Source organism: Pinus tabuliformis, chromosome 1_2 (assembly GCF_031772625.1).
Source record: "Pinus tabuliformis cultivar Carrire ecotype Pingquan chromosome 1_2, CPIR1, whole genome shotgun sequence".
NCBI classification, from domain to species: domain Eukaryota; kingdom Viridiplantae; phylum Streptophyta; class Pinopsida; order Pinales; family Pinaceae; genus Pinus; species Pinus tabuliformis.
The window spans coordinates 689,646,081-689,667,152 of NC_142298.1; positions in this window are offsets into that span (position 1 = coordinate 689,646,081).

A 21,072-nucleotide genomic window follows, 5' to 3' on the forward strand; every position below is an offset into this window, starting at 1 on the left:
AGATTCGCCTAATGATGAGTTAAGAGCTTCTAAAACTCCAAGTGGAAGGTAGAAACTCCGAGTGGACTCAAGGACTGAAGAACAACTGGAGTTGAAGAGGACAACAAGTCACACATCAAGCTGACTTATCTTCACTCCAAAACTCTATATAAGGATCTCATCGCATGGGATCTGGGGGCCGGAATTTTGTGCAAAGAATTGCTGTTGGTTTATAGTTGAGAGTATTGGGTGATTGCTTGAGGGAGGTGAAGAGGAGATTTCTTTCCGTCGGGAAGGTGATGCTGGATTGGACCTCTCACGGTTGTATCACCGCCTGAACCTTACTTCCTTATATTAATAAAGCATTTGAGGTTCTTCTATTCGCATGTGTTTCAATGGTGTATTGTCTTACTTGCGTATTTGATTTATGCTAATCCTTGAATCAATTATGAATGCATGCTTCTTGTAGTTTCCTTTTCTTGTCTTGTTCGCAGGATCTCGTGTAGCTGGGTCCGTGAGAAGACTTGGAGCTGGGAGCGAGCGGCAAATAGAGGAGATTGGATTGACCATTTGCGCAAGACATCGGTAAGTGGATCTCTTCCTTTCATCTCTTGCATGTCATAAAGAAGTAACTTTAGATAGCTTTGCTTCAGCTGTTTCTAAGGAACTATCACCCTTAGAGTGGGATAGGGTCATTCCGTGTTGGATACTTTTCCCCACAACACACAATGAACATCCTTTAATAAAATGTGACACACTTTCAATCATACGAGGCTAATAACAATACCTCTGAAGATGTGACACTATTTTTCTTACACCGAAATGTCCAGCAATAGGAGTAGTGTGTGCTTCCCTTATCATATTCACTCTTTCTCCCTGTGAAATACAAAGCTTTCCCAAATGATACAATAAGTTATTATGCACATGGTAATCCAATTCTTCTACTTGGTTCCCTTGACCCAAGCTTGCATAAACATCTTGAAAGTCATTACCAAATGCATATTGCTCAACATAACTTTCAAGCAAAACAAAATTATGCTTGAATAAAGTAGTTTCACTAACAATAGGCCTAGAAAGAATATCAACAACCTTTTTGTATATACCTTTCTTATACCTTATTACCAATGTTGGGTTCTATTATATTCTTTCCACGACTAGCCCACGTAGTGAACCGAGGGGTTAGAAGCGGGCGAAGCCCCCCCCCCCCCCCCTCGTTGCGCCAATTGCGCAGCGGGGGGTCACAGGGGGGGGTTTCAGCCTCCCCTTGTCTGGGGGTTTTGAGGGGGGCAAGTAGCCCCCCTCTATAGGGTCTGGGGCAACGCCCAAAGAAATTTTTTTTTAGACCCTATATTGGGTTGGGTGGACCTACCTATGGTTGTCAGTCCATGGTTTTGGACGCGATGGTTTTCGGTCCATGGTATTGGATGCTTCGGCATGTATAAATATGTATTGTAAAATTGAAAGGAACATAATGAAAAATCACGCTGGTAGTCCCAGTTTTGGGATCCAAGGGAAAAGATGTGTTATGCTCTCGCATTATTTATTTTCTGTGTTTTATAATTTGTATGCAGGGAATTTCTATACAGAGTTAAAACCTACATTTGATATCAGAGTTGTTTTGGCTTCAAGGGGATGCCTTTGTTGCTGAGGGGTTTCGCTCGAGCCTGTGGTAGACCCTGTTCAGTGGAAGATTTGCGAGATCGATTCTAGTGGTAAAAGAATATGGCGAGCAGTGGAAAGATAGAGATCGAGAAATTTAATGGTCAGAGTTTTGAGTTGTGGAAACTCAAGATGGAGGATCTTTTGGTGGATAAATATCAGTGGATCACGGTAGATCCGAGTACTAAACCAATGGGAGTGACCGATGAAGAATGGAAGAAGTTGGATCGGAAGGCAAAGAGCACAATACAACTGTGTGTCTCAGATTTAGTATTGTTGAATGTATCAAGGGAAGCTACGATGAAGGCTTTGTGGGACAAGTTAGGGACTTTGTACCAATCTATGTCTCTGGTGAATAAATTGTTCCTGCGGAAAAATCTGTATAACCTGAGGATGAAAGATGGAGACTCAGTGACAGAGCATCTGAATGCGTTTAATACTATGGTAATTCAGTTATCTTCTGTTGATATCAAAATTTCAGATGAAGATAAGTGCATTAGTTTGTTGTGTTCTCTACCAGATTCGTGGGATAGTCTGGTTATTATAATAGGTAGCAATGCAACTGCCTTGCAGTTTGATGAAATAGTTTCATCCTTGCTAACGAAGGAGATGAGATGGAAAAATATGGAGAGCCAGAATGGTGATGCCTTGTCTGTACGAGGATGGTCCCAGAACAAAAACAAAAATAAGTCATCGAGTGGGAGATCTAAATCTAGAGGGAGATCTAAATCTCTTGGAAAACCTGTAAAGGTGGTGTGCTGGAAATGTAGAAAGGAAGGGCACAACAAAAGGGACTGTAAATCTAAAGCTCATGACAAAGGGAAGGGATCTGATGATGCTCCTTCTACAGAAGTGAAAACCACCTCAGATGAAGGTGGGGATGTGTACTTGGCTTCTTCAAGTACACATGTAGATCATGAGGCATGGTTGATTGGCTCAGGTGCATCCTTTCACTTCACTCCCCATAGAGAGTGGTTCTGCGAGTATGAGAAATAAGATGGTGCTGATGTCTTCTTAGGGGATGATAGGAAGGCTAGAATCGTTGGTCGCGGAAAAGTAAAGTTGAAGTTGCAAGGTGGAAGGGTTAGAACACTTTCGGGTGTTCTACATATTCCTGCATTGGCCATAAATCTGATTTCTGTAAGCAAGCTGGATGATGTAGGTGTAAAAACAGTGTTCGAGAAGGATACCTGCAAGATGGTTCAGGGAGCACTGGTATTGATGCGAGGAGTTCATATTCGAACTCTGTACAAGCTGCAAGGTAGCACTGATGTTGATGGGTGCAACAGTTCTGTGCTTCCTGAAAGTGGAGCAAAAAATCTAGTGGTCTCTAGAGAGAAGACCATGCTGTGGCATCAAAGGCTTGGACATATTGGAGAGAAGGGCCTTCGAATACTTCATGGTAAAGGTATGGTAGAAGGTGTTTGGTCAATTTAGTGTGTTCTAAATTGCTATTTAAAATGTCAATCCGAGAATCGTAAACTGCTGAAGTGAAGTGCATTGTATATGCAAGATAACCGATTTCTTATTTCTTTGTCGTTTTTGAGTTTTTGGTTTGTTTTTGGGTTTATCTTCTGTTGATTCCCTAATGTGAGATGGCAGAATTGAAAGTCAAGTATGGATGGCAATGGTGATTTTTACAATGATTTTCCAAACTCTAAGGTTCTCAAAACGGTTTCAAACTTGCTATGATGAAATCAATTCTCAAAAGAAAATAAAAATGTACCAAAACAGTGAACTAGTGACAATGAAGCCCAGTATCCTTACTGCTGTATAAAAAGGAAATAAAAACTGAACTCAAAGCAATTCAAAGACTGTAAGCAAAGCAAACTAAATCACACTACTTCAACTCATATTTTGACCCTTCACCTTTCGACTCGCTCTGGCTATAGGAAGTAATCATAAACAAATTGAGTAATATGATATCGAAGTTGCAGGAAATGAAATTGCATAAAATGAAACTAAGATTAAACTACTCATTCATATTTCAATTCCTGAAAATGACATAAGTAATTTAATCACTAACTTGCAAGAAAGTAAACTAAATCATACTACATCAAGTAATATTCTGATTCCTCACTATTTGAGTCGCTTGGCTATAGGAAGGAAATCATAAACAAATGAGTAATATGATATCTAAATTGCATAAAAGTAAATAAGCAAAGCAAAACTGAAAGAAATGACAATGTTGGAATTAAAACTCAGAAAATGAATCAGCAGAAAGGACAAGATGATCTCATGTCATTAGTCATTAAAACTATGTAATTTGCCCGGGCTGCCTACAAGAACCTGAAAGAAAAATACTGATCAACTAACAATCATGAGAAAGCATAAAAGAAAAGATGGACAACAGTTAACATGAATATCAGGACAACATAATATATACAAACAAATGATTATAAAAGCAGTAACATAATGAAAGAAAGCGAGAAACTATACTGTAGATATAGAGCCTTGGTGTATAGGGGCCCTCTGCAACCTCGGCTAATCAATACTCAGTCACAAATTGAACTTAAGAACATTGTCTTCTCATATATTAAAGTGCAATCATAAGACAAAGGTAAAGCACGACACAGTGGGCTCGTAACAACAGTCAAAATTACATATGAAAAGCTAACTATCAAGCGTATGATAACGTGTTATTTATAACTGAAGATGCTATAACTGATTCCTAAATTCTACGCTGCCAAACAAACACGTAAATCTCCACGTCCTGAGATCTAGCAGTATGGTAGTCGTGACAAATAAATCTATGGAGTGGTGGCTGTTCGATTTGGTTCACGGATTGATCCACAGGTGTTAGCACACCTCCGGAGATTGAGGAACTTGCCATGCAAAACTTCACATGGGAAAAACAGAGTCGTGCCACCGCAAAACTCTTGGTTTGACCACTCCTTTGACCGTCCTTGACCATGGCTGTTTGTGAGTGATTCGGCTAAACCAAGGGGACACGCTCCATGTACATTTGCAGCTTGCCCATGTGGCCGGATTCTCCATTGGACACCTGTAACGGAGTCTTCAACAAAATGGCTGCGGAAACTTGAGCTGGCTGCGGAAAGTGACAAGTTTCCGCAGTTGATTGAACAAAAATCTAAATCAAACAGCAGTCACAAACATAGTTAGGAAACCATTTTATAAGCTCTTTTTAAACTAATATGCAATGATTTGACAGCTTGGTGGGTCAAGTAAATGGAAAAGAAGGCTGAAAAGGTGTATAGGGAAGATGCAAGTTTGGGACTCAACATACCCCCACTGTGAAGGTGTTGCATTTCCTCATGCAACCAAAATTTTAGTCATTCCCCTTTAATCCATATGTTCTGAAGCCTCTGCTAGGACATCTAGTCCTCTTTTCTTCTTTCTTGGTGCTACCGCCATCCTGGGTTTCCTTATTAGACATCTGAATTTGAGATTGATCGATTCTCTGCTCAACTTTCTGCACTTTTTCTTTAGTTTCTTGTCCTTAGTTCTGTTCTCTTTTTCTTTTTTACCAACTTCTTGAGTTTCGGTAGTAGGAGAGTCTTGGACTATGGCACTCTTTTCTTTTCTCCTACTCCTTCTCGGTGTCTTTGGTGTACTACTTTCAAGTGCCTCAGATGGCTCTTGAAAGTAATTTCTTATTAAGAATTGTTCCCAGGTATCTTTGTTTTTCTTCAGTTGGTCTTCAATGAGAATATTTACAAGTCCATGATGATATAGATGAGGTTCTATATTTCCTATGTGCTTTTGGACTGTGGTACTCATCTTTTTCAAACTCAGCAGTAAGAAATGAGGCAAATCAAGAGTTTGACTCTCTAAGAAGTTCATCAACAACCTAGCATGGTACATGTACATTGAACCAAAGCGTCCTTCGCAAGTGATAAACTTTTGATAACTAACAGTAGGCTGGCCCATTCTTCTTTCAATAAATGAACAAGAATTCCTTTTGTAAACACAGTAACGTCCATACCTGGGTTTCGTAGCATAATTCGCCATGCCTGTTCGTCGACGCTTTTGTTTTTAAACCATCGCTGACCTTCCTGGGGTAAGCTTGTGGCAGCTGCTACTGTTGCTTCAGTAACCGTGAGCTTTAAGTCTCCAATTTCCACCATCTGGCCATCGAAATATCGTGCAAAGGCTTTGGTTACCTCTTTATTATGGCCCTTATTTTTGGATGAAGCGTTACCATTTTGCTTTCTTCAGCAAATCTTTTGCTTGAGGGTAACCTTCTAAATATTTGGGTCCTTCTGGTTCTACCCTTAGTAATCGTCCCATTCTTTCCTCTGTTTTGAATTTCAACTGAAAATTCAATTGCGTGTGAGGGTTTAACAGAGGGAAGGTGGTTCGGTTGCAAGGTTTATGGCAAAAATATAGTGGCTGCAATCGGTAGATGGATAGCAGGTAACGAGAGTGTTTCGGAATTACAGGCGGAACAAAGGATGAGCAGCCGTGGTGAGTTCACAAGATGAAGTGCAGACGTATGTGAAGAAGATGGTCTTAATAGAATGGTAAGGAAATCAAGAGGAGTTGGGATTTTGAATTGAACGGCAGCGTACAAAATGTTACACGTTTAATGAATGGATGCGGAAAATGCGGTGGAGAGGAGCCGTAATGAGATAGGTCACATCTCATGATTACAGGTGGTGTATGAAAGTGCAGTCGACTATGAGTTTAAACCCAGAAATCAATCATGAGACCGTTAAGAAATGAATGCATGGTGTGCAGAATAATATCATGGGATGGTAATGGGTAATGGAGCTATCGTGACGATAATTGCACATAGTAGAGCTTTTATGGTTTGACAACTATGCAAAATCGTGACTTTAATTGCTATTTGAAAGAAATTTTTGCTCATACCTTTGGGAACCTTGTCATTTGTTGTCCATTAGCTTTTAACCAACTGCTCTTTATTGATGTCTGGAGATGCTCCATATCTTCATAGCATATGCTCAATCACACCTGCATTTTCATGATTATTGCACTAACATTTTGACTGTAAATTTTGAAAAACAGAGTGGTGGCTGCGGAAACTGCTTCTGGCTGTGGAAACTGCTACCAGCTGCGGAAACTGACACAACACCCACTTAGCTGAACAAAGATAGTTAGATAATAACTAACTGAGTGAAAATGGTCCTGAAAGGGACATTTATTGATGAAATGGAATGAAATGAATGAAATGGAGTGAGATGAAGCGGAGTGAAGTGAAATGAAAATGAGATGGAGATGGAGTGGAATGGCAAATGAAGTGGAGTGAAGATGGAAAAAAAAGGAGAGAAGAATTTTTTTTTTGGAAAATATAGTGTCAGGTGTCCCTAATTTTCACTCTATATTTTTTGTATAAGACCGCCAATCTGTGATTGGTTTTCAGGCTTATACAATTTTTTTTTTTAACTGAAAGAAACAAAGGCTAGGCTGGTGGGGAAGAAGGATTCTTCTTCACCAGCCTTATTGCAGAATTCTCTTGAAATATTTTGACAAATTCCTCTTTTGAGAGTGGCTTATGATAAATTTTCAATCTGTGGCCATTCAAAATAAGAGGAGTTTGAAATTCATCAATGGTCTTGATTCTTACCGCTCCATTGCTAAAGACTTTGTCAATTTCATATGGCCCAAGCCAATGGGTCTGAAATTTACCTTTGAAGTCTTTAAACTTGGAATCAAACAGTAGTGCCCAATCTCCCTCTTGAAACTTTTTCTCTTTGATGTATCTGTCATGCCACTTAGCTCTTTGATGTTGAACTAGATCAGTTCTTAAGATTGCTTCTTGTCTGATCTCATCTAGCTCATTCAGCTATTCCATTCTGTGCTTTTGGGCTTCTGATAGATTCATCCCCAACTAAACTGCCATCTTGAAAGTCTTGACTTGAAACTCAATGGGGAGCAGGATTTCTTTCCCATAAACAAGTTCATAGGGAGAATGTCCTGTTGTATTCCTCCATGTAGTTCTATAGGCCCACAAGGCTTCAGGAAGCCTTTCTTCCCAATATCTTCTGTGTAGATGGATAGTTTTGGTGATGATGCTCTCAAGAACTTTGTTTGTAGACTCCACTTGGCCATTTGCTTGCGGATGGTAAGGAGTAGATTTTCTGTGCTTGATTTTGTATTCTTCCATCAGCTTCTCCATCAAGTTAGATGTAAATTGACTTCCCTGATCTATCAAAATTTCTCTTGGGACACCAAAACGAGTAAAAATATCCTCATAAAGAAAATTAACAACTGAATTTTCAGTGGCAGAAGGCAATGCTTTGGCTTCTACCCATTTAGTGACATAATCAGTGCATACCAATATATACTTCTTCTGTTTAGATGGTGGATTAATGGGTCCAATGAAATCTAAAGCCCATTTTTCAAAGGGTTCGATGAGTACCTGTGGTTGTAATGGCATTTCATTTGAAAGAGTCGATCTCCCAACTCTTTGGCAGCTGCCACACCTTCTGACATATTGTTTTGTATCTTTGAAGAGGGAAGGCCAATAATATCCTAAAGAAAGGATTTTATAGGCCGTCCTTTTGTCAACAAAGTGTCCACCGCATGGTTCATCATGACATGCCTTGAGGATGTCAGGCATTTCATCTTCCCGAACACATCTTCTGATCACACAATCTAGCCCTGTTTTAAACAATTCGTTAGAAATCCATGAATAATTCGAACTCTCCTGAATAATTCTTCTTTTTTCACTAGGAAATAAATGTGGAGGTAGCTTCCCTGTAACCAAATAGTTAGCAATATCTGCATACCAAGGAGTTTTAGTAGTTACTGCAAATAAATATTCATCTGGAAACTTATCCTCTACAGGAGAATATCCGTTAGTATTTTGGATCCTAGACAAGAAATCAGCTATTGTATTTTGTTTCCCTGGTCTATCCAACACAGTAATATTGAATTCTTGTAAAAGTAAGAGTCATCTTGTAACTCTGCCATTAGTAACAAGTTTGTTCATTAGATATCGAATTGCAGAATGATCAGTATGGACAAAAGTTTCATAACCTGTTATATAATGTCTAAACTTATTGATTGCATGAACAACAACTAAGAACTCTTTTTCAGTCACAGTATATTTCAACTCAGTGGGAGTCAAATTTTTACTGGTGTAGTAAATGGCATAAGGAACTAAATCCTTTTGACCCAACACAGCTCCTAGAGCTGTATCTGAAGCATCTGTAGAAATATGGAAAGGAAGTTTCCAATTTGGCCCTCCCAAAATGGGTGCTTCAGATATTCTTGTTTTCAAAGTTTCAAATGCAGATTGACAATCAGGATCCCATTTGAATTCACAGTCTTTTGTAAGTAATTTGAAGAGTGGAGATGCTATTTTGGTGAAGTTTTCTATAAATCTTCTATAGTATCCAGTAAATCCCAGAAAACTTCTAACATCTTTTTGACAACTTGGAATAAGCAACTTGGAGATGACTTCATTTTTTGATCTATCAACTTTAATCCCATCCCCTGAAATATGATGTCCCAAAACAATACCTTCAGTAAACATCATAAAGATTTTTTCATGACTCAATGAAAGGTTTGTTTCTTTACACCTTATAAGGACTTTTTCCAAATTCTCTAATGCCTCTTCAAATGAATCACCATAAATTGTAAAATCATCCATATAAACCTCTACACAATCATGGATTAGATCAGAAAAGATTCCTAGTACTTCCCTTTGAAATGTTGCGGGTGCATTACATAATCCAAAAGGAAGTACTCGATAAGCAAAAATTCCCCATGGACAAGTAAATGTGGTCTTATCTTGATCTTCAGGTGCTACCTGAATCTGATTATAGCCACTAAAACCATCCAAGAATGAAAAGTACTTTTTGCCTGCTAGATTATCTAATACCTGATCGATAAAGGGTAAAGGAAAGTGATCCTTCAAAGTTGCTTTGTTCAATTCCCTATAATCAATGCATACCCTCCATTTACCATTCTTTTTAGGTACTATAACCAAAGGAGAAACCCATCGGCTATCTGAAATTGGATAAATGAAGTTTACATTGAGTATTTTTTGGAGCTCTTCTTTCACTATCTCCCTAAGGTTTGGATTCATCCTTCTCTGGGGTTGTCTGATTGGTCTACTGTTTTCCTCGATGTAGATGTGATGAATGCAAGTCTTAGGGTCAATACATTTCATATCGGTATACTCCCATGCAAATGCAGTAGAATGTTTTTGCAAGATTTTGGTTAGCTCTCCCTGTTGTGATTTTTCCAAGTTTTTGTTGATATTCAATGTTTTACCTGGAAAAATCTCAATGGCGGAACTACCAAACTCTTCCATAGAGAAAAGAGACATTTGTCTAGATGATAGATACTATATGTCAGAATCTAACTGAAATTGTGTGTGGTCATATTCTGAATATGTTTCAAAGTTTTCTAATGTGTTCAGAATTTGACTATATTCACTGATTTCAGAAATGGTAAAGACAGGTTGTATAGTATCCTCATCATCAACCCACTCATTATCTCCTACTTCTATAATTTCTTTTGTTGGAGGATATAGATTGAATTTCTTTATTGAATTACCATAAAAAATATACATATCCCCAGATCTACAACTGATAAAAGCATCAGCTGTGGCTAGCCAAGGTCTTCCTAAGATGAGGGGGTGTCCTCCTAGATTACTCTTGGGAGTTAGAATCATGAAATCTACTGGATATTCCCAAGAATCTAAGGAGACCGAAATTTCTTCTAATACACCATCTGGTTTCATAATTGATCGATCTGCAAGTTGCAGTAAAGTAGGTGTAAAAAGAAGATTAGGAAGTTTTAGCTGTTCCATAGTCTGTCTACTCATAATGTTGATAGCATCCCCTAAATCAATCAAAGTATTTGCAATTTCTACCCCATTTATATGTGTTTTGACAATTGGACTACCGGGATCTACATACTTCTCCATAGTAATTTTTCCCATCATGATATCTGCAATTTTTCCTACCAGGTGGATTCTTCTTGTATCTCTTGGTTTCCTTCGTGGTCTTTTAAGACTCAACTCCTTTATTGTTTTTGATAGAATAGGAATCTCTCTAATGGCTTGTAACAAGGGAATCTTGATATAGACATTCTTTAATTCATCTAGAAAGTCATAGTCAGGCAACAAGATTTGTTTTTCCACCCCTTTGTCAATTTGTAATCTTTCAGGAAAAGGAGGTGTGGATGAAGATGTAGGTTGCTCAACTGTAGGATTTGTAGGGGTTGACTCTTTTTCTTTTTCTTTTTGAGTGCTTGGGTTTTGAAGAGATGCTTCAGAACCTTTATTGGCTTCAAGAGAATCTTCCTCAGAAATGCTTTACTTTTGAGCATCTATAGAAGGCTTATCTAAAACTCTACCAGACCTGAGTTGTACATCATTGAGAGGAACAATCATATAGGTAGGAAATTGTTGTCCTTCTACCATGTAAGCATTTTGAGGGTTTTTATTGTTGGGGTTCAGCAATGGCTGGGAAGGTAGTTGATTTGTCTTTTGTTGGAATGGAAGCAAGAGTTGAGAATTTGGATTCTATTGAGAAGGTTGTTGTTGTTGTGGAAATGGCAATGATAGTTGTGGATTTTGATTTGGAAGTTGTGGAGCTTGTTGATTTTGAAAAGATGGAGGATATTGATAAAATTGAGCAAATCTCCCATAAGGATTTTGCATACCTTGTACCCATGATTGAAAAGGATTTTGAGGTTGGGACCAAGGTTGTTGCCAAGGATTCCAATTTGGTGGGGGTTGAAAGTTCATATAGTTGTTAAACCCTTGATTTTTTTTCCCCTGCCAAGGTCTCCTTGCAACAAAACAAACAGACTCAATTGAATTTGGATCTTCTTGAAAGGCAGCTTTGAGCCCAGGGATTGAAGGACAATCCTTGGTCTCATGGCTTTCTGAACAAATCACACATGTTTCTACAATTTTTGCATCCAAGGGACATTCCATTAGAGCATGTTTCTTTCTACATTTTGGGAAAAAGATGTCCAAAGCTTCAGCTTCTGCTTTCTGCTTGTTTTGTATCTTAAGGGTGTCTAGTTGCTCACTAAGACTCCCTAAGATATCAGTTTTGAATTCATCAAGCATGTTTCCAATCTCAGCCCTACTTACTGATCCAGTTGCAGATTTGTTTGCTCTAATGAGAGAAGGATCTCTAGGCCCTTTTCCAATTTTAGATTTTCCCCTTGAGAGATGGACACATAGCTCTGCTATATCATGAAGTGGAAGTTGAGATATATCTCCTTTTCCCATCATGTTCAAAATATCTATCCATTAATCTCTAATGGCTTTTAATAGAAGGGCTTTCAAGGTTTCCTCATCTAAGTTATTCAGTTTTGCTCTTTTCAGGTTGTATTGAAATCTTTCAAGTAAATCCTCCAAGTTTTCATCTTCTCTTTGCACCATTTTGAATACCTCATCCTTGTGATTGGTGGGCATACAATAGTCCAGGTATCTATCCAAAAATGTTTATTTCATATCATTCCAAGTCCTAATGGATTGAGTGACTAATCCTATGAACCATTTCAAAGCAGCTCCTTTCAATGTTTAAGGAAACAATTTGAGTTTTTGAGAGTCTTCCGGATAATCATAAGTTCGACACACGACTTCAAACTCAAATAGAAATGTTTCAGGATCCTCATTTCTTAACCCATGAAAGTTTGGGAGGACAGATAGTGAGATGTTTTTCATTGTTGCTCGAGAATCCTCATCAACTATAGGAAATCCGAATGAGTTATCTCCATCCCTATTTCCCCCATTGTTACCTCTACCTCCTCCTCCTCTACCTCTACCTCTACCAAATCCGTTTACTACTTCCTCTGTCATGATAGTTTCCTCAGAGAATTTAGAGTCCTCTAGTTCCTCTACTAATGGCGAATGAGGAGGAATTTCTCCCTCTTCTTCTTCAAGTGATTCTACTTCTTCAATTACAATGTGTTTTCCTGTAGAAGCAATGAAAGGGTCTTTTCCTAATTCAGATTCGGTAGATGGTGTGGGAGAGTCTCCTAATTCAACTACTACCTCTTGAATTCCAGGAATCCTAAGGCTAGGAGTGTGAGTTGGAGATGATGGAGGTGTTTCTTGTCTATTCCTTGAAGTAGATGGAGTTGTAAAAATCGAACTCTTTGCCCTAGCTAAAAACCTTCCCCTAGAATCTCTTGCTCTATGCATGTCATTTTTTTTTTCTTCAAGTCGGGCTAATAATTCTCTTTCTGATCTTCCAGATCACTCTAGGTGCAAGAAGAGAGCATACTCAGGAAATTATTAAACCAATAACTCTCTTTTCTAATCCTCCAGATCACACTAGGTGCAAGAGGAGAGCATACTTTGAGAAGTTATCAATTTTTACCTTCCTTGAAATTTTCTTGCTTTTTTTTTTAAGAAATTGGCTACCTAGTTTCACTTCCCCGACAACGGCGCCAAAATGTTTGGTCAATTTAGTGTGTTCTAAATTGCTATTTAAAATCTCAAACGAGAGTCGTAAACTGCTGAAGTGAAGTGCACTGTATATGCAAGATAACCGATTTCTTATTTCTTTGTCGTTTTTGAGTTTTTGGTTTGTTTTTGGGTTTATCTTCTGTTGATTCCCTAATGTGAGATGGCAGAATTGAAAGTCAAGTATGGATGGCAATGGTGATTTTTACAATGATTTTCCAAACTCTAAGGTTCTCAAAAAGGTTTCAAACTTGCTATGATGAAATCAATTCTCAAAAGAAAATAAAAATGTACCAAAACAATGAACTAGTGACAATGAAGCCCAGTATCCTTACTGCTGTATAAAAAGAAAATAAAAACTGAACTTAAAGCAATTCAAAGGCTGTAAGAAAAGCAAACTAAATCACACTACTTCAACTCATATTCTGACCCTTCACCTTTTGACTCGCTCTGGCTATAGGAAGTAATCATAAACAAATTGAGTAATATGATATCGAAGTTGCAGGAAATGAAATTGCATAAAATGAAACTAAGATTAAATTACTTATTCATATTTCAATTCCTGAAAATGACATAAGTAATTTAATCACTAACTTGCAGGAAAGTAAACTAAATCATACTACATCAAGTAATATTCTGATTCCTCACTATTTGAGTCGCTTGGCTATAGGAAGGAAATCATAAACAAATGAGTAATATGATATCTAAACTGCATAAAAGTAAATAAGCAAAGCAGAACTGAAAGGAATGACAATGCTGGAATTAAAACTCAGAAAATGAATCAGCAGAAAGGACAAGATGATCTCATGTCATTAGTCATTAAAACTATGTAATTTTCTCGGGCTGCCTACAAGAACCTGAAAGAAAAATATTGATCAGCTAACAATCATGAGAAAGCATAAAAGAAAAGATGGACAACAGTTAACATGAATATCAAGACAGCGTAATATATACAAGCAAATGATTATAAAAGCAGTAACATAATGAAAGAAAGCGAGAAACTATACAGTAGATACAGAGCCTTGGTGTACAGGGGCCCTCTGCATCCTCGGCTAATCAATACTCAGTCACAAATTGAACTTAAGAACATTGTCTTCTCATATATTAAAGTGCAGTCATAAGACAAAGGTAAAGCACGGCACAGTGGGCTCGTAACAACAGTCAAAATTACATATGAAAAGCTAACTATCAAGCGTATGATAACGCGTTATTTATAACTAAAGATGCTATAACTGATTCCTAAATTCTACGCTGCCAAACAGACACGTAAATCTCCACATCCTGAGATCTAGCAGTATGATAGCCGTGACAAATAAATCTATGGAGTGGTGGCTGTTCGATTTGCTTCACGGATTGATCCACAGGTGTTAGCACACCTCCGGAGATTGAAGAACTTGCCACGCAAAACTTCACGTGGGCAAAACAGAGTCGTGCCACCGTAAAACTCTTGGTTTGACCACTCCTTTGACCGTCCTTGACCATGGCTGTTTGTGAGTTATTCGGTTGAACCAAGGGGATACACTCCATGTACATGTCATTTGCAGCTTGCCCATGTGGCCGGATTCTCCATTGGACACCTGTAACAGAGTCTTCAACAAAATGGCTGCAGAAACTTGAGTTGGCTGCGGAAAGTGACAAGTTTCCGCCACTGATTGAACAAAAATCTAAATCAAACAGCAGACACAAACATAGTTAGGAAACCATTTTATAAGCTCTTTTTAAACTAATATGCAATGATTTGACAGCTTGGTGGGTCAAGTAAATGGAAAAGAAGGCTGAAAAGGTGCATAGAGAAGATGCAAGTTTGGGACTCAACAGAAGGTATGAGTAATAGCTCTCTGGATTTTGATTTCCGTGAAAATTGTGTATATGGGAAGCAGAATCGGGTGAGTTTCCCCTCTGGTAGTAAGAGGGCGAAACAGATATTAGAGCTTGTGCACAGTGATGTGTTTGGACATGTGAAGGTTCCATCACTGGGTAAGTCTATGTACTATATATCATTTATAGATGACTTCTCAAGGAATACATGGATATATTTCCTTAAGAAGAAATCTGAATTCTTTGAAAAGTTTAAAGAATTTAAGGCTGTAGTGGAAAACCAGACAGAGAAGAAGACAAAGGTGCTAAGGACAGATAATGGTGGAGAGTTTTGCAATAAGGAATTTGAAGAATTCTGTAAGAAGTGTGGTATAGCACGGCAGAAGACTGCTCCATATACACCTCAACAAAATGGAGTTGCAGAAAGAATGAACAAGACATTGATGGAAAGGGCAAGAAGCATGCTCAGTGGTGTTGGGTTAGGACAGGAATTCTGGGCAGAGGCGGTGGAGACAACATGTTACCTGATCAACAGATCACCTTCATCAGCGTTGGAGCATAAGACTCCACAAGAGGTATGGACTGGTAAGAAACCCTCTTTTTCACATCTGAGGGTATTTGGATGTGATGCATATGTACATGTTCCAAAGGAGAAATGAACCAAGTCAGATAGTAAATCTGAAAAGTGAATCTTTATTGGGTATAAGGATAGTTTAAAGGGTTATAAGCTTTGGAACCCAACAACAAGGAAGGTTGTGTACAACCGAGATATAGTGTTCAGAGAGGTGAAAGATGTTATTAAACATGAAGTCCAAACAAAGGAACCTGAGAAGATAGAGTTTGAGCTAAAGGAGGAAGAATCTGACTCTACAGCAGAGGAGGAATCAGAAGATGAAGAGCCACAAACTCAAGGTGTGAGAAGATCAGTTCGAGAAAGAAGGCAGCCAGAAAGGTATAGTCCATCTGATTTCTGTTCAAATTTTGCTTTATCTATTACTGATGATGATCCTAGAACTGTGAAGGAAGCAGTAGATTCAGAGGATGGAAAACTCTGGAAAGAGGCCATGGTTGATGAAATGGCATCTTTGCACAAAAAAGAGGCTTGGGATCTGGTGGAGTTGTCAGCTGGAAGGAAACCCATTGGCAGCAAATGGGTGTTCAAGAAGAAGACAAATGCAGAAGGAAAGGTGGAGAAATACAAAGCTCGGTTGGTAGCAAAAGGTTATTCCCACGTGTCGGGAATTGATTTTGGTTATATTTTTTCTCTTGTTGCCAAGGTAGCTTCTATTAGATTACTTTTATTTGTTGTTGCTACTTTTGATTTTGAGGTAGAATAGATGGATGTGAAGACAACATTTCTTCATGGGGATCTGGAAGAGGAGATCTACATGAAGCAACCTAAATGCTTTGCGGTGAAGGGTAAGAAAGAACTGGTATGCAAGTTAAAGAAGTCTTTGTATGGGCTAAAACAGTCACCAAGGATGTGGTATCAGAAATTTGATACATTTATACAGGGACTTGGCTTCACTAGAAGTAAAGCCGATCATTGTGTGTATTTTAAATTAATTTGTGACCGTGTTATTTATCTGGTCTTGTATGTGGATGACATGTTGTTGGTTGGAAATGGCAAATAAATTATCCAGGATTTGAAGACCCATTTGTCCTCCAAATTCAACATGAAAGATCTTGGTGCTGCAAACTATATTTTGGGAATGGAAATTAAAAGAGATCAGACAAAGAGGAAGCTCTGGTTAAACCAGAGGAAGTATATTGAGACAATATTGTAGAGGTTTAATATGCAGGATAGTAAACTAGTGAAGGTTCCTATTCCTGTAGGTGTAAAGTTATCTGCTGAACAGTGTCCCAAAACACAAGAAGAGGAAGAGGACATGTCCCGTGTTCCATATGCAAGTGCAGTCGGTAGCCTGATGTATGTGATGATCTGTACTAGACCAGACATTGCACATGCAGTGGGAGTATTGAGCAGGTTTATGTCAAAACCAGGGAAGGAGCACTGGACAACAGTGAAGCGGGTTTTTAGGTATTTGCATGGCACTAGTGATTATGGTTTGTATTACCAAGGAAGACCAGGATTTGATAGAGTGTTGGATATTCGTGGCTTTGTTGATGCAGACTAGGCTGGAGATCTGGATCAAAGAAGATCTACAAGTGGGTATGTTTTTAACCTATTTGGAGGTGCAATTAGTTGGATGAGTAAGAAACAATTTGTAGTGGCACTATCAACTACAGAGGCAGAATACATGGCAGCCACTCATGCAAGCAAGGAAGCAGTTTGGTTGCAGAGATTGTGCTCAAGTATGGGGTTAGTACAGGGAGCTATAAGGATAGACTATGACAGCCAAAGTGCAATTTTCTTGGCAAAGAACCCTGCTTATCATTCAAAGACAAAGCACATTGATGTATAGTATCATTATGTGAGGGATGTGATAGAAGAAAAAAAGGTTTTGCTAGTAAAGGTGGACACTTTGAAGAATACTGCAGATGCATTGACAAAATCTGTGAGCTCTGAGAAGTTCTCTTGGTGTAGAGAAACAATGGTCGTTTCGGGGCTAGATAAATGACTAAGCTCTCCTGTGGCCCCATGTGGAAAGAAAACACCAAGTGGGAGAATGTTGGGTTCTATTATATTCTTTCCATGACTAGCCCACATAGTGAACTAGGGGGTTAGAGGGGGGGTGGATCCCCCCCTTCGTTGCGCCGATTACGCAGCAAGAGGGTGGGAGCCCCCCTTGTTTGGGGGGTTTGAGGGAGGCGGGTAGCCCCCCTCTACGGGGTCTGGGGCAGTGCCCCAAATTTTTTTTTTTTGGACCCTATATTAGGTTGGGTGGACCTACCTATGGTTTTCGGTCCTACCTATTGTAACATTGAAAGGAACATAATGAAAAATCAAGCTGGTAGTCCCAGTTTTGGGATCCAGGGGAAAATATCTGTGTATATGTGTTTTATGTGTTATGCTCTCGCATTATTTATTTTCTGTGTTTTAGAATTTGCATGCAAGTAATTTCTGTACAGGGTTAAAACCTACAACCAAGTGGAATTGTTGAGGAAAACACATCCATTGGAAGTGCCTTGATTGTTTCAACTTAGATTGAGATCACAAGTATTGCAATGGATGATGATCAATGTGAATGATTGTTTCCTTACCCATCAAGCAGTGTTTCCAATTTTTCATTTTGCACCAATGCATACAATTCCTTGTCATATGTAGGATAACTAATCACTACACCACTGAAAGTTTCTGAATGAGAACAGATAGGCTTACCATGTTGTATGAGGACTGCATCCATGGCATAGTCACTAGCATCAGTCTGAATCTCAAATGTCTGTCTCAAGTTTGGAAGTGCAAGCACTGGAGCTGAAATGATCTTTTCCTTCAATGCATCAAATGCCTTTTGATGTTTGGCTCCCCACTAAAAATATTTTTTGACACTAGTTAATGCATGCAAAGGAGCTGCGATAGAAGAAAAGTTAGCAATAAATTTCCTCCAATATTGGGTTGCTCCCAAAAAACTTATTACCTCAGTAATTGTCTTGGGCTTTGGCCAATTCAAAATAACATCAACCTTGGAGGGATCTATTTTCATTTCACCTCCTCCAACAATATGACCCAAGCAGACTAAATAAGTTTTCCAAACTCACACTTTGGCATCTTTAAATACAATTGTTATGTCTTTAAGACATTAAGTAATTTTCTCACATGTATGACATGTTCATCAAGAGATTTAATGAAAATTAAGATGTCATCTAAGTAGACTATAACAAAATCATTAAGAAATGGCCTCAACACATCATCTATCACACACATGAAGGTAGCAGGAGCATGACATAAACCAAAAGGCATAACTAGCCATTCAAACAAACCTTGTTTTGTCTTTAATATTGTTTTCCAAATGTCTCCTTCAGAAATTCTAATTTGATGGTAGCCACTCCTTAAGTCCAACTTAGTAAAATACTTTTCATCTTTAAATTGATAAAGTAAATCATCTATTCTTGGCAGTGGGTAACAATTCTTTACCGTAATCTTGTTCAATGCACAGAAGTCCACAAACATGCGGCATGTTCCATCCTTCTCTGGCACCAAAATAATAGGTGACCCACATGGCGAAGAACTTGGCCTGATGATCCCTTTGTCAAACAACTCTTGATTTTTTTTTTATTTTTTTTTAATTTCTGCACTTTCCATCACTGACATCATGTACATGCCAATGTTAGGAAGAGGAAAATCTTGTTGCAACTGTATTTCATGTTGGATTCCTCTCTTGGGAGGTAATCCTTTTGTCTCCTAAAACATCTCGTCATATTGGTTAACAACATCAACCAATTTATATTTCAATCTTGAGTCACAACCTTGAAAAGCTTCATTATCAACATCATTCTTGGGTTTGATCATTACAAGCACAAAATTCTTGCTAGAATTCACTAGTCTTTTCATCTGCCCCGCATTTACAAGTGAAAGATTTAGTTTCTTGCTATGGGCTCTTACAATGTATTCTACTCCATCTTTGAACAAATGGTATTTGTTTTCATGTCTATGGAAGATAAATTTTTTGTCGTAGAGATATGAGCTTCCCAAAACTATACCACATATGTCTAATGGAACAACATCAAGTTCCACTTCATCTATGAAATTTGCAGTAATGGTGAATTTCAGTCTACATTTTCTAGTTACTTGCAATTGTGCACTGTCACACACCCATCCTAATGGATATGGCTTATGATGTGGAATGGTTTCCAAGTTTAAACTTTTGACAATGTTTTCAAAGACGAGATTGGCTTGAGAGCCACTATAAAAAATGGTATCAATTTTGCTATGTTTTGAGATTACCCTTAAGTGGAAAGGTTATATCCTGTTCTTTTCATTTGGAGCTTCATTGTGTAAATTTGAAGTACTAGTGCTAGCAATGGAGTCCTTACCTTTTATCCCCATGGTTGTGATTTTAGTTTCATCATACGAATCAGATCCCAAATCTCGTTGAATGGTTGTAGCTGTCTTTTGCTTTCCCTTGTTGTTGAATTTCTTTGGTTTCATCTCAGGATGAAGCTTCTAACAATGAGCTTCTTCATGACCCTACTTGAACAATTCTTGCATGTTAGTTTCTCTGCTTCCTTCTTAATGGCTGCATTTTTCTTTCCTTTCCCTTTAAAACTCTTTCCTTTGTCTCCACTTTTGAAAGGCTTCTTGTTGCCCTCTTGTGGAATGCTTTTCCCTCTTGATTCAAGATGTGTGGCCTACACACAAACCTCATCTAAACTGGTAGGATTAAACATATAGATAGTATGCCTCAAATAGTTATGTAAACCCCCAATATACTTCAACAAAGCGTCTTGTGACTACAAATTTACACCTAATATCAAAGACCTTCTTCTAAACTCTTGGGTGTAACTTTACACACTTTGACCCTTTAATTGTCTAAAATTTTGCCAATCCATTATGGATTTTTGCATATATGCTAGAGGGTAAAATTTTCTTTTAATTGCAACAATAAAATTAGACCAAGAGATTGAAATCTTACCATGTTTTTTCATCTCATCTTGTGTCTTGGCTTCCCACCATATTAATGTTGCACCCTCCAGTCTCAAGGAAGCTAGTTGAATATTTGTGTCATCATCTTGAAGGTTTTGAATCCTACAGTAGACCTCAAGTTGTTGAACCCAATTGCCAAGATTTTATGCATTCACTTCACCATTATACATTGGGAATTCGAATTTTACATCTAGTTTCAATAAGGGAGTTTTACCATGTCCCTTTGAGGTATGTGCATGAGTTTGAGTAAGGGTTGTAGTAGAGGAAGAGGATGAAGATGAAGGTGAAGATGGTGGTGAGGATGATGGTGGAGAAGATAGCGATTTATCACTATTTCCATTACCTCCTCCTCCTAAAGAACCTTCTCCTTTTAGAGGCTTGAAGCTTTCACTCTGCAACCTTGTATTACTCTCTTCATAGAGGACTTTCACCATCTTTGTCATGTCAAAGAAAGCCTTCATAAAAACCTTCTCATCCTTTGACATATTTGCAGGCTCTCCTTCATGTGACATGCTTGCTGAAGCTTCAACTACAATTTGAGGTAGAACTGGTGGTGGAGATTATGGCAATCTTGCTCTCCTTATCCTTGTCCCAACTTGAGGACCTACAACCACAAGCTTTCCTTCTCCTCTCTTGAGCTTCAACCTTGTAAGCATCACATTCACTTGCAAATAGTTAAATCCTCCTTGCACAAAGAAAACCAAGA